Source organism: Equus asinus, chromosome 5 (assembly GCF_041296235.1).
Source record: "Equus asinus isolate D_3611 breed Donkey chromosome 5, EquAss-T2T_v2, whole genome shotgun sequence".
Taxonomy (NCBI): domain Eukaryota; kingdom Metazoa; phylum Chordata; class Mammalia; order Perissodactyla; family Equidae; genus Equus; species Equus asinus.
The window spans coordinates 76551703-76561268 of record NC_091794.1 but is presented as its reverse complement, the minus strand read 5'-3'; the positions used below and the strand labels follow the sequence as shown (position 1 = coordinate 76561268).

General features: G+C 53.6%; 1 pseudogene; it reads left to right on the top strand.

The window, feature by feature from the left end:
* The first annotated feature begins 5707 nt into the window (after window positions 1–5707).
* The window catches only part of LOC106833794 (cytochrome P450 4B1-like), a 93088-nt pseudogene continuing 89229 nt past the window's right edge, over window positions 5708–9566 (top strand).

The following is a 9566-nucleotide window of genomic DNA, read 5'->3' as shown; positions in this document are numbered from 1 at the left end:
TGGCCCAGTCCAAACTGTCCAAAGTTTCAAGGAGTACGACGTGCAGGCAGTTCCTCTGAAGTGGCTGCTCTGGCTCTATTTTCAAACGGCTCCACTCTGTCAACTTTTCACACCACCATCACTTCTTAGCCAATATGTGTGCCTAGGGGAGTCATGGTGACTCATGTCAATCTCGCCCAAAGTCCCTCTGCTCTTCCTATTGAGCCAGAGGTTCCTTCTGTGTGTTGCATGTTCACATGTACATATGCAGTAGCACACGTCTCTGAAAAAGAGGCTGGAAGATGAAGCCACCTATTGGTCACTCCACTGTGGGAGGAGTCACTTCTCTGCTCTTTGAGGCATGACACATTAGATCCCCTCCCTCTAGGTTCCCATGGCTCTCTGCTCAAGCCCATAGTTGAATCCCCAAAAGTTTGTGTAAATAGAGTGCATTTTTTTCATTGATTTTTATGGTTATTTCAGAGATGCTGCTATTCTCAATTTTAGTTGGTTCTTCTTGGCAGGTGCTGCTAACCCTTGAGCTTTGAATACATGGCCTTGCTGTCCTTGACACTGGCTGGGGCTCACACACATGCAAAGTGCTGACCAATCTTGTTGGGGTGACAGTGACTGTGTGGTGGGGGAGATGACTGGGACTAGAGCCCCCAAGGGCACCTGAGGATGTCCATCCTGGAGGAGAGCAGACCCAGGAGGACCTGGCCCCTGATCCCCAATCCCTGCAGGACGTCCTGGGCTGTGGGAGCCTGTGTGGCCCCAGAGACAGACGGGAGACTTATGGGGGCAGCCACGGGCCAGTAGCTTTCTGTTCAGTGACCAAGAATTCTTTTAAAGAATTAAGACAGTCAAAAGGTGGCTGGGCTGTTTCAAAAGCAGTTTCTTGTCACCAGAGATATGTGAGCTCTTGAGGCAGGATTCACACATAGTTGAGGTGCTGGTTCAGGCCACCCTGGGTGCTGGGATTGGAGATGAGCATGAGTTGCCTGGAGGGAGCCCCACCATGATGAGCAAGAGGAAAGCCCTGCACTCTCCCCTCACTATCCATCTGTTTTTCTGAACTCCCATCCCCATTTGGGGGGCAGGTTTATTTTTCTTCTCAAGCAGCTGCCTAGCAGAGCTGTGGCTGAACTGACTGGCTGAGCAGGCAGCTTGTTTCTTGAAGACTGGCCAGCTGAGCTCCAGGTCAACTGACTGCTGGCCTGGGCAGGCTTGCTAACAGGGGAGGCAGCAAAAGAGCCTCAGTCAGTTTCACAGTCTACCTGACTCATGTGGGACAGCTCCCTGTGGTCTGTGGGCTGCACTGTTCTCACTTATGAAGATGGAGTGTGGTCCCACTAGGTGATGTTGATGTCTCATTCAGATCTGATTCTCGGAGCAAAGCTTACTCTGACTGTGGGGGAGAGGAGAAGAGGATAGTCACTTATGTTTGCTCTTGCCAATGCCTCCTGTTGTATGTTCTTGGTAGGACAACAAGGAGTGCAACTGTGACAGTGAGGGGGTGTGACAGGGGAGCTGAGCTCAGTGAATTACCTCCATGATTTTCTCTTTCCCTACTTCCTTCTTCCTGGAGAAAAACAAGCTGCCCCAGATGTCAGATCACTGTAGGGGTCTCAGTCAGGGCATCTGAAGACAGGTCTGAGGTACCAAGTTGTGTAACCCTGAGGAGCTGGCCAGGCAGTCATATGTCCCCAAGAGAGGATGCCCAGTCCTCTTGGAGAGGCTGCAGCTCCACTAGTGGGGCCAGGTGTGGAGAGCTGTCCTCACTCCTACCAGGTTCCTGGGACAATAAGGGCACATAGGAGAAAGCTGGCACAGGGAGGCAGGGGCCAGCTCAGGCTGTGAACATGTGGTCAGCGTGACATCAGGGTCTCCAGTCCCTGGCAGAGATGTGGCAGAGAGTTACACTCATGGCTGATGAGGAGGGGAGTAGAGCTCAGATGAACCAGATCCACCAAGAGCTCCTTCCAACCCTGAGATCCTGTGAGTCTGGCTTCCCTGTGACTTAAGCCTCTCATTGCTCTCTGTCCAGTTGGGCTTCCCGGACCTGGGAGGAATGGAGAGCAGGGGAACAGCCATGGTGATCAGAAAGTTGGCAAGGAAAACCCAGGATGGCAGTTGGAAAAACAAGAGAGACACAGAGGGAAGAAGACATTTCCAGGGACACGAGCCAGGAAGGAGGCAGGAAAGGGAAGAGGTTAGGGACACCAGAAGGTTCCCCCTTACCAGTGGATGAGGATGAGATTCATCACTCTGCCATTTTTGACAGCTGTGCACAAGGGTAGTGAAATCTTTACAACTCCCTTGGATTGAACTCAGGATGCTGAGTTCAGAGGCTGTAAGGGAGGGGATCCATGGGTAGATTACACTGGCCTCTGCAGAAGGCCTGGAGGAGAGGAACCCCAGAGAAGGCACAAATGGGTGGCTGGAGACCAAAGCAGCCAGGCCCAAACCGCAGGGGCCTTGGGGAGGTGGCTTAGGCCAGACAGGATCCCTGGGGGCTATATTATCAGATGCCCTGTGTCGTTCCTCAAGGCTGTTTCCTGGAAGATACAACATGGATTAGTTGAGTGGATGAGGACTATGAAAGGGTGCTTAACAGGGAGGAAAAGGAGGACAAGCACTTGTGCAGACCACATCATGAATGGCACACATTGGATTGTGCAGTGCACAATTTAGGCAACTGAACACAGCATCCCTGACAGACTTCAATGTACAGAAGAGAGTGTGGGGCTCTAACCTGAGTTAGAGCACTACTAACCTACAAGCATTGGGCAAGTCAGTTCACATCTCTGAGCCTCAGTTTTCTCATCTGTAAAATGGGAGTAATTATCTGTTCAACATTAGGTGCGTGAGGCAGTCTGTGAACTCGCTCACATAGAACCCGGCATATAGTAGATACTCAACACAAATCTGTCCCCTTCCATTCTCTACGTGAAGAGACAGAAAGTGGAAACAAGAGGTAAAACTGGACACTAGCCAGAGCAGGCAGACTAGGGCCTGCAGCAAAAACAAATGGAAATCTGCACTGCTGCTCCCACACAGGAAGTGCTGGTGGGGCCACCACCTGGACTGTGTCTGAGGCCCTGTGCAGAGCTCCACGGTGACCTGGAGATGCCACAGTGTGATCTGTGCACTTGGACTCACAGCCCAGAGGTGGAGGCAGGGGTCCTCGATGTGAATCCCAGCTCCATGGCCAACGAACCATTTGACCGAGCTTCCTTTCCTCATCTGTGGAATGGGAATTATGGTCGTGCCCATTTTATAGAATTTTCTGAGAATTAAAGGAAAGAATTTAATAGCAGGATTAACACAGTGTCTGAACACATTAAATGGTCAATGAATGTCAATGTTAACAGTATTAATTTTGTTTTGTTCTGGATGCAAGCAATTGTAACACCAAGCACAATGTGGATAAGGTCCCAGCAGGGCTGAGAAGCCCAGAGGAGGTAGAGATTTCAGTCACGGAGGAATGGAGAGGTTTCCAGAGAAGGGCATTCAAGCTGGATGTCGAGCAATGGGTGGATTTTCAGCAGGCATCCTGGCTAGAGGGTCTACGAGGAGCAAGGAATGGTCTAAGCAAAGGCACAGAGGTGATGCCACACCCAAGGAGCCCATCTTAGCTCTAAACATTCACACTCACAAGGCTACCATGGGCACTGTTATCATCAGTCCACTCCGAGGATCCAGGCTGCTTGCCAGCAAGGCTGGGTCAGGCGTTCTTCACCACATCCACACAGACATGGGCGATCCACACCAGTGGGTGTGGGCCCATCCTGTCTGAGAATCCCCATTCCCCACAAAATTCCAGTGCCCACTAACAATCCCAGGGTTCCTGCAGGGGCCACGCACATTACAGGAGTCACCAAACTCAGGGAAGTCCATAGCATGGTGTCCCGCTTATAGTTCATTCATGGTTCTTCCCAGTTCTGAAGTTATTTACCAGCCCGTGTTCATTTTTGCCATAGCCAAGTTGCTGAGTGTCAACTTAAAAAGCGAAATTGCTTATTTTATTGTCAAAATGAGTTTATTCAGGAATAACCAAAAGAATTGAGATTTGGGATGTGCATGCTATGGCACCATAGGCAAATCGAGAAAGCAAAGGAGGGAGCTGCTTTTATAGAGAAAAAGGGGGAGTAGGGAGTGGCTGTTCTAATGGAAAGTCCATTGAGGGGAAGTAACAGTTCAGGGCGGCAACAGCTTCTCATTGGCTGGGCTGCAGCATTTCTCACTGGCTGGGCTGTTGCCAGGTGGGGAGAGAAATCTTCCTTCAGTAGTAAGGTAGTTTTAGTTCCTGTCCGAGATGCAAGCATCCCTCTCTTCCTGGTTGGCGTAAGTGACATATGGGGTATGTGTGAGAGTTTCCCCTCCAGGCCCTCCTGAAGCCAACGTAGTTAAGGTTTCTTTGATTAATTTCCACACTAGCAAAATCGTTAACATTCTCCAGTTATCAGGTTTCTTGGGAGACGGAGTTGGAGAGTGTAACCCAAGGTCAGCTTCCCAGGGGACGGCAACAAGGTTTGGTTAGTTCTTACCCACAGGTGGAAGGATCTCAGGGCGTGTTCAGAGCACGTTCTCTAGTACAGTTTGGGGGCGATCGGGAGTAGGATGTGGCGGCAGAGGCAGGGAGGAGACTTGGAGGAAGGTGTTGGGAAGGGGAGGCTTGCAGGGAGGGAAGTCGAGGCTTAGTCTGTGCGGGATCCAGCGCTAGGTGCCTCCAGGCGTTATGTCACTCAGGGGCCTGGAATGCCACATGACGGTTATGGACTAGTTTGAAAAGAGGGACAGATATGTTAAATGAAAAGCAGAAGGTTTCAGAAAAGTATTTATCACACACTCTATCTACACAAAACTCCTCTAGGTGAGTAGTTGAGCTATAAAACCCCCACAGAGCACACACCTCCCTCTGGATGGTCCCTCCAATCTCATCTCAGGCCACTGTCCCACCAAGTGGCAGCTCCTGGAAGACCCCACACTCTTTCCCACCCCAGAGCCTCTGTGCCTGCTGTTCCCTAACTGGAAAGCTTCTTCCCTTACTCTTCACCTGGCCAGCTCCTTGTCATCCTTTGGGTTCCACCTGAAATGTCATCTCCAACAGGAGCTGTCCTGGACCACTCCATCTAAGCAGGTCTCCCTGTTGGTCTGTCTCATAGCGCAGCGTTTATTTCCTTCTTCACAGTCACTACTGTCTGTAATCATTTTCCCTAATTGTTTCCTTACTTATTATCAGTCTTCCCCAAGAATGAAAGGGCAAACCTTGTCTGCTTCATTCCCCTGAGACGTCTAGACAGTGTCCTGCACATACCAGGTCCTCAATAAAAATGTGTCAAATGACTTAACAGAGGTGGAATCGAGGTGTTTCTGTATTGCACAAGCTGGTATAATCTTTCTAATGAAAAAGCTTTAGTGCTGAGGAGAAAGCTCTTTCTGGCTGCAGTGTGGACAGAGGGTTGGTGGCAGGCAGGAGATGGGAGCAGCTTGGCCAGTTTGGGTTTGTTGAGCCAAGCCAAGTGCAATAAGAGGGTGGCTTGGGCTTAAAGCTGTGGCTCTGGGGCTGGAGAGGTGCCTGAGCCCAGAGACAGATAGATCCCAGAGATGGACAGAAGAACTGGCTGGGAAGGTATCCAGGCGGAGGGAGAAATGCTCCCAGGGCCTGCTGGGAAGCCTCCTCTCTTCCCAGCCCAGGGTGTTGTGGCCTGGCTGGTGATGTTGGGTTCCTGAATGGCTTGGAACTCTGTTGCCATTTCAGATCCAGCAGATGGGGAGCCTGGACAAGGTGGTGTCCTGGGCCCACCAGTTCCCCTACGCCCACCCACTCTGGTATGGGCAGTTCGTTGGCTTCCTGAACATCTATGAGCCTGACTATGCCAAAGCTGTGTATAGCCGAGGGAGTCAGTGCTCCTGAGAGAGGGTGGGGCTTCCTAAGAACAAAGGTCTTAGGGCACCATGTGGGGAGGAACCCAGGCCTGCCCCCTGAGTCTGGGCAGCTGAGGTCCCCATCCTATTTATCACCAAGCCTACTCTGGGATCCCCCAGTCCCCAGCTGGCCTGAATCTTCTCTTTTTCCTGCAGATCCTAAGGCACCGGATGTTTATGACTTCCTCCTTCAGTGGATTGGTGAGTGGGCACCTGCCCTCCCAGCCCAGACCTTTGGAGCTGGGTGACCAGGATCCTTCCCTGCTTTGTCCCTCCCTGCCCTGTCTACTTAGTCAGTTATCCCATTAACCAGACTACCAGGCTCCCAAGGGCCCCTCCTAAGCTCAGCTGCTCCGTGGGAGACAGGGAAGGAGGCAGGAGATCTCCTGGCTGGTGGGGAAATGGGGCTCAGGTACCTTCTCCTTTCAGGTGAGTCCTTCTCTCAGGCAGAGCCAGGGCTCTGAAAATGTGTGAGTGTGCAGAACAGCTTCCTGGAGGAGGTGGCACTAGGTTGGTCCTAGGAGATTTTATGGGTTTTGGTGACCAGGGCCGGGCATGAGGAAAGGAGGGGTGGTAGGACCAAGGCAGGTGTCACGGAGGCTGTGAGGCTGTCTGGGTGGCTGGAAGGCAGAGCTGGGTGGGGATATGAGGTTGGGCAGGCAGGACATGGGTGGGGTGAGGTGGGGTGGGGTGTGCTTGTTCCTAGGTTGCCATGGGTGGGGCAGGATTGTGTGGACTGACGGGCACTCCCCCTCCCATCCTTTCCCCAGGGAAAGGCCTGCTGGTCCTTCATGGGCCCAAGTGGTTCCAGCACCGCAAGCTGCTCACGCCTGGCTTCCATTATGATGTACTGAAGTCCTATGTCGCCATGTTTGCTGACTCCATGCATGCAATGCTGGTGAGCACCCTGCCAGGCTCCTGGTGGCTGTGGCTGCTGGCCAGACCCTCCCCACCCGGTTTTCCCTGGGGGAGGGCAGTGAGGAGAATCCCTGAGGCCCTGAGGCCCCATTCTGCCTGCCATAGCAGTGCTGAGCCTTCTCCACCTGCCACCTGCTGAGTGCAGGTGCTGACCAGGTGCTGAATGTCCCAGTGGCCAGGCAGCCCTGGCCCTCGTCTCCACCAGGAGACCCAGCCCTCCCTTGCAGACCAAGGGCCTCCGTGGGGCTCCAAGAACGCTCCTACTGTAGCAGATTTGAGGGCTGCCTGTATGTGAGGATATTAGGAAGGTCTTTCACACCTAAAATGTGTCTCCTCCTCATTCTCTGTCCCCCTCAACTGCCTAAAACAATGCCATTAGTGCCTCATCTCTAAAAGGGATGCTGGGGTCAGGGGGCAGGCTCAGGGTCTCAGGGCTGATAATCCCCAGAGGTTACCAGGGCTAGGATCTTCCCTTTGCAGGAACTCCTCCCAAGCATGACTGCAGGCCTGACTTACTCACAGACTGTGCTGGGGAGCTCACCACCCCTCGGGCCTCCTTTTCCCGTCTATGCAGGCTGCCCTCACTGGGAGGAAGTGTCCTTGTGCATGTGCAAAGCCTGCCTTCTGGTCCCACCCTCTGATTTGCAGCCCCTGCCCACCCCCACCCTGACATTCTGGCAGAATGGAGGCCAGGCCAGGGACTGGGGGTGCATGTGAAGAGGACCGGCTGTGGGTTCTGGAGGGCAGGGGTGGGACACTCAGTCCAGCTGGCCCCTCACATTACCTTCCATCTCTGTGCCCCAGGACAAGTGGGAGGAGAAGGCTCGTGAGGATAAGAGCTTTGACATCTTCTGTGATGTGGGCCACCTGGCGCTGGACACGTTCATGCACACTTTGCAACTTTGGCAAAGCAGACACTGGCCTGGGTCACAGGTCAGGGGGCACTTGGGGCTGACCGCACTCTCCACCCAGGCCAGCTCCGAGGGGAGACTTGGCAGGACTCCTGGGCCATGGTCTGAGAGAACATAGGGTCCTGCCCTAGGGATCTCCAGGTCAGGAGGAGCTGGGCCTTGCCCCTGATGTGGAGATGGAGTCTGGCTTTAGTGGGGAGACTTAAGGACAGGGAGAGGAAGGCAGAAAGCACTGCAGTTGGGGATGATTCTGGAATGGAACTGCTTGTCTTCTGCTGGAGGTCAGTGTCTGAGAGACCCTCCCTTTCTCGGCTGTGCAGGGACAGTAGCTATTACCAGGCGGTCAGCGAGCTCACTCTGCTGACACAGCAGCGCATCGAGTCCTTCCAGTACCACAACGACTTCATCTACTCACTCATCCATCATGGCCGCCACTTCCTGCAGGCCTTCCAGGTGGCCCACGACCACACAGGTGGGCCTTTGCCACAGGGCCCACCCACGGAAAACCCAGCTTCTAGTCCAGCTCCTCTCAGCCCCTCCAGGGTCTGTCCCTTTGCAAGAGCTTGGTTCCCCTTAGAGCTGAGGTTGGGTCCCCAGCCAGTAACACCCTGTGCTCTGGCCCAGACCAGGTCATCAGGGAATGGAAGGCAGCCCTGCAGGATGAGAAAGAGCAGGAGAAGATCCAGAACCAGCACCTGGGCTTTCTGGACATTCGCCTGACGGCTCGGGTGATTGCGCGCCCAGCTGAGAACTGGTCCCAGAGGGCCTGCGCACCATCCTCTGGGATGGGGCTCACTGGATAGCAGCAGGGGCGCTTAACCATGGTTTCCCTGTTTCTCCTGCAAACATGACCTGTTCCTTGTCCTGTGACACATAGCAGCAAAGTCTCAGAGGTGGGATGATTTGGGTGCGGCTTGCCATAGCATCAGGGAGAGATGTCCTAACTGGGACGTTTGGTCACATGCTAGAAGGCCTGAAGACCAACACTAGACTTCTAAGACTGCAAAGAATCTTAGCACCCTAGAATCTTAGAACCTTAGACTTTCTTCATTCTTGCATTCATTCAGTTGATCTTTTATTTATTCGCTCCATAAACTCACTGAGCCCTACCCCAGGTTAGTTCCTGTGCTAGGGATCCAGAAGATGACAAATACCTGGCCTTGCATCCTAGACCCTTATAGGCTGGAGGAGGAGACAAGCGTGGACGTTGACAGAGATCCCTTCCTCCACCAGGTGGCATTCTGTGTGTCAAGTGAGCAGAACTGACAGTAAGGGCTTGGTAAAGTTACAGGTCAATTGGCCTGAGGGATCAGGGAAGGCTTCCTGGAGTAGGAGACCAGGAGACTGGGAGAGAGGTCCTGACTACAGGCACTGGCTGGGCGCAATCCCCTTCAGGGAGGCAGATTGTGGCATCATAGCACAGGCAGAGGGCTGTGGGATGTCTGTCTATAATATCAAGGACCCTGGGCTGGGAAAGGCAGGAGGTGGGAGGGGGAAGGAACTGTGTGAAGAACCACCAGGAGAGCAGGGCTGGGTTGAGAGAGGCTGGTGGAGGAGTGCAAAGGGGCCTGGTACAGGGTCAGGACCCAGGGACAGGAGGACCAGTCCCCACAAAGTCCCCAACTGTGACGGGCTTGAAGAAGACCCTCCTCCCTCAGAGTAGCCGACCAGAGATGCAGGGGACTGCCAAGAGGTTGTCCTGTGGGGGAGGTGTCACTGTTTACTGCTTGGGATGTGACGTCCTCTCCCACCAGCCCAGCCATCTGCCCAACTGGGCTTCTCCCAGTCCCTCCTGGACAGACGCCCACACCTTGCCCTCTGAGGCAA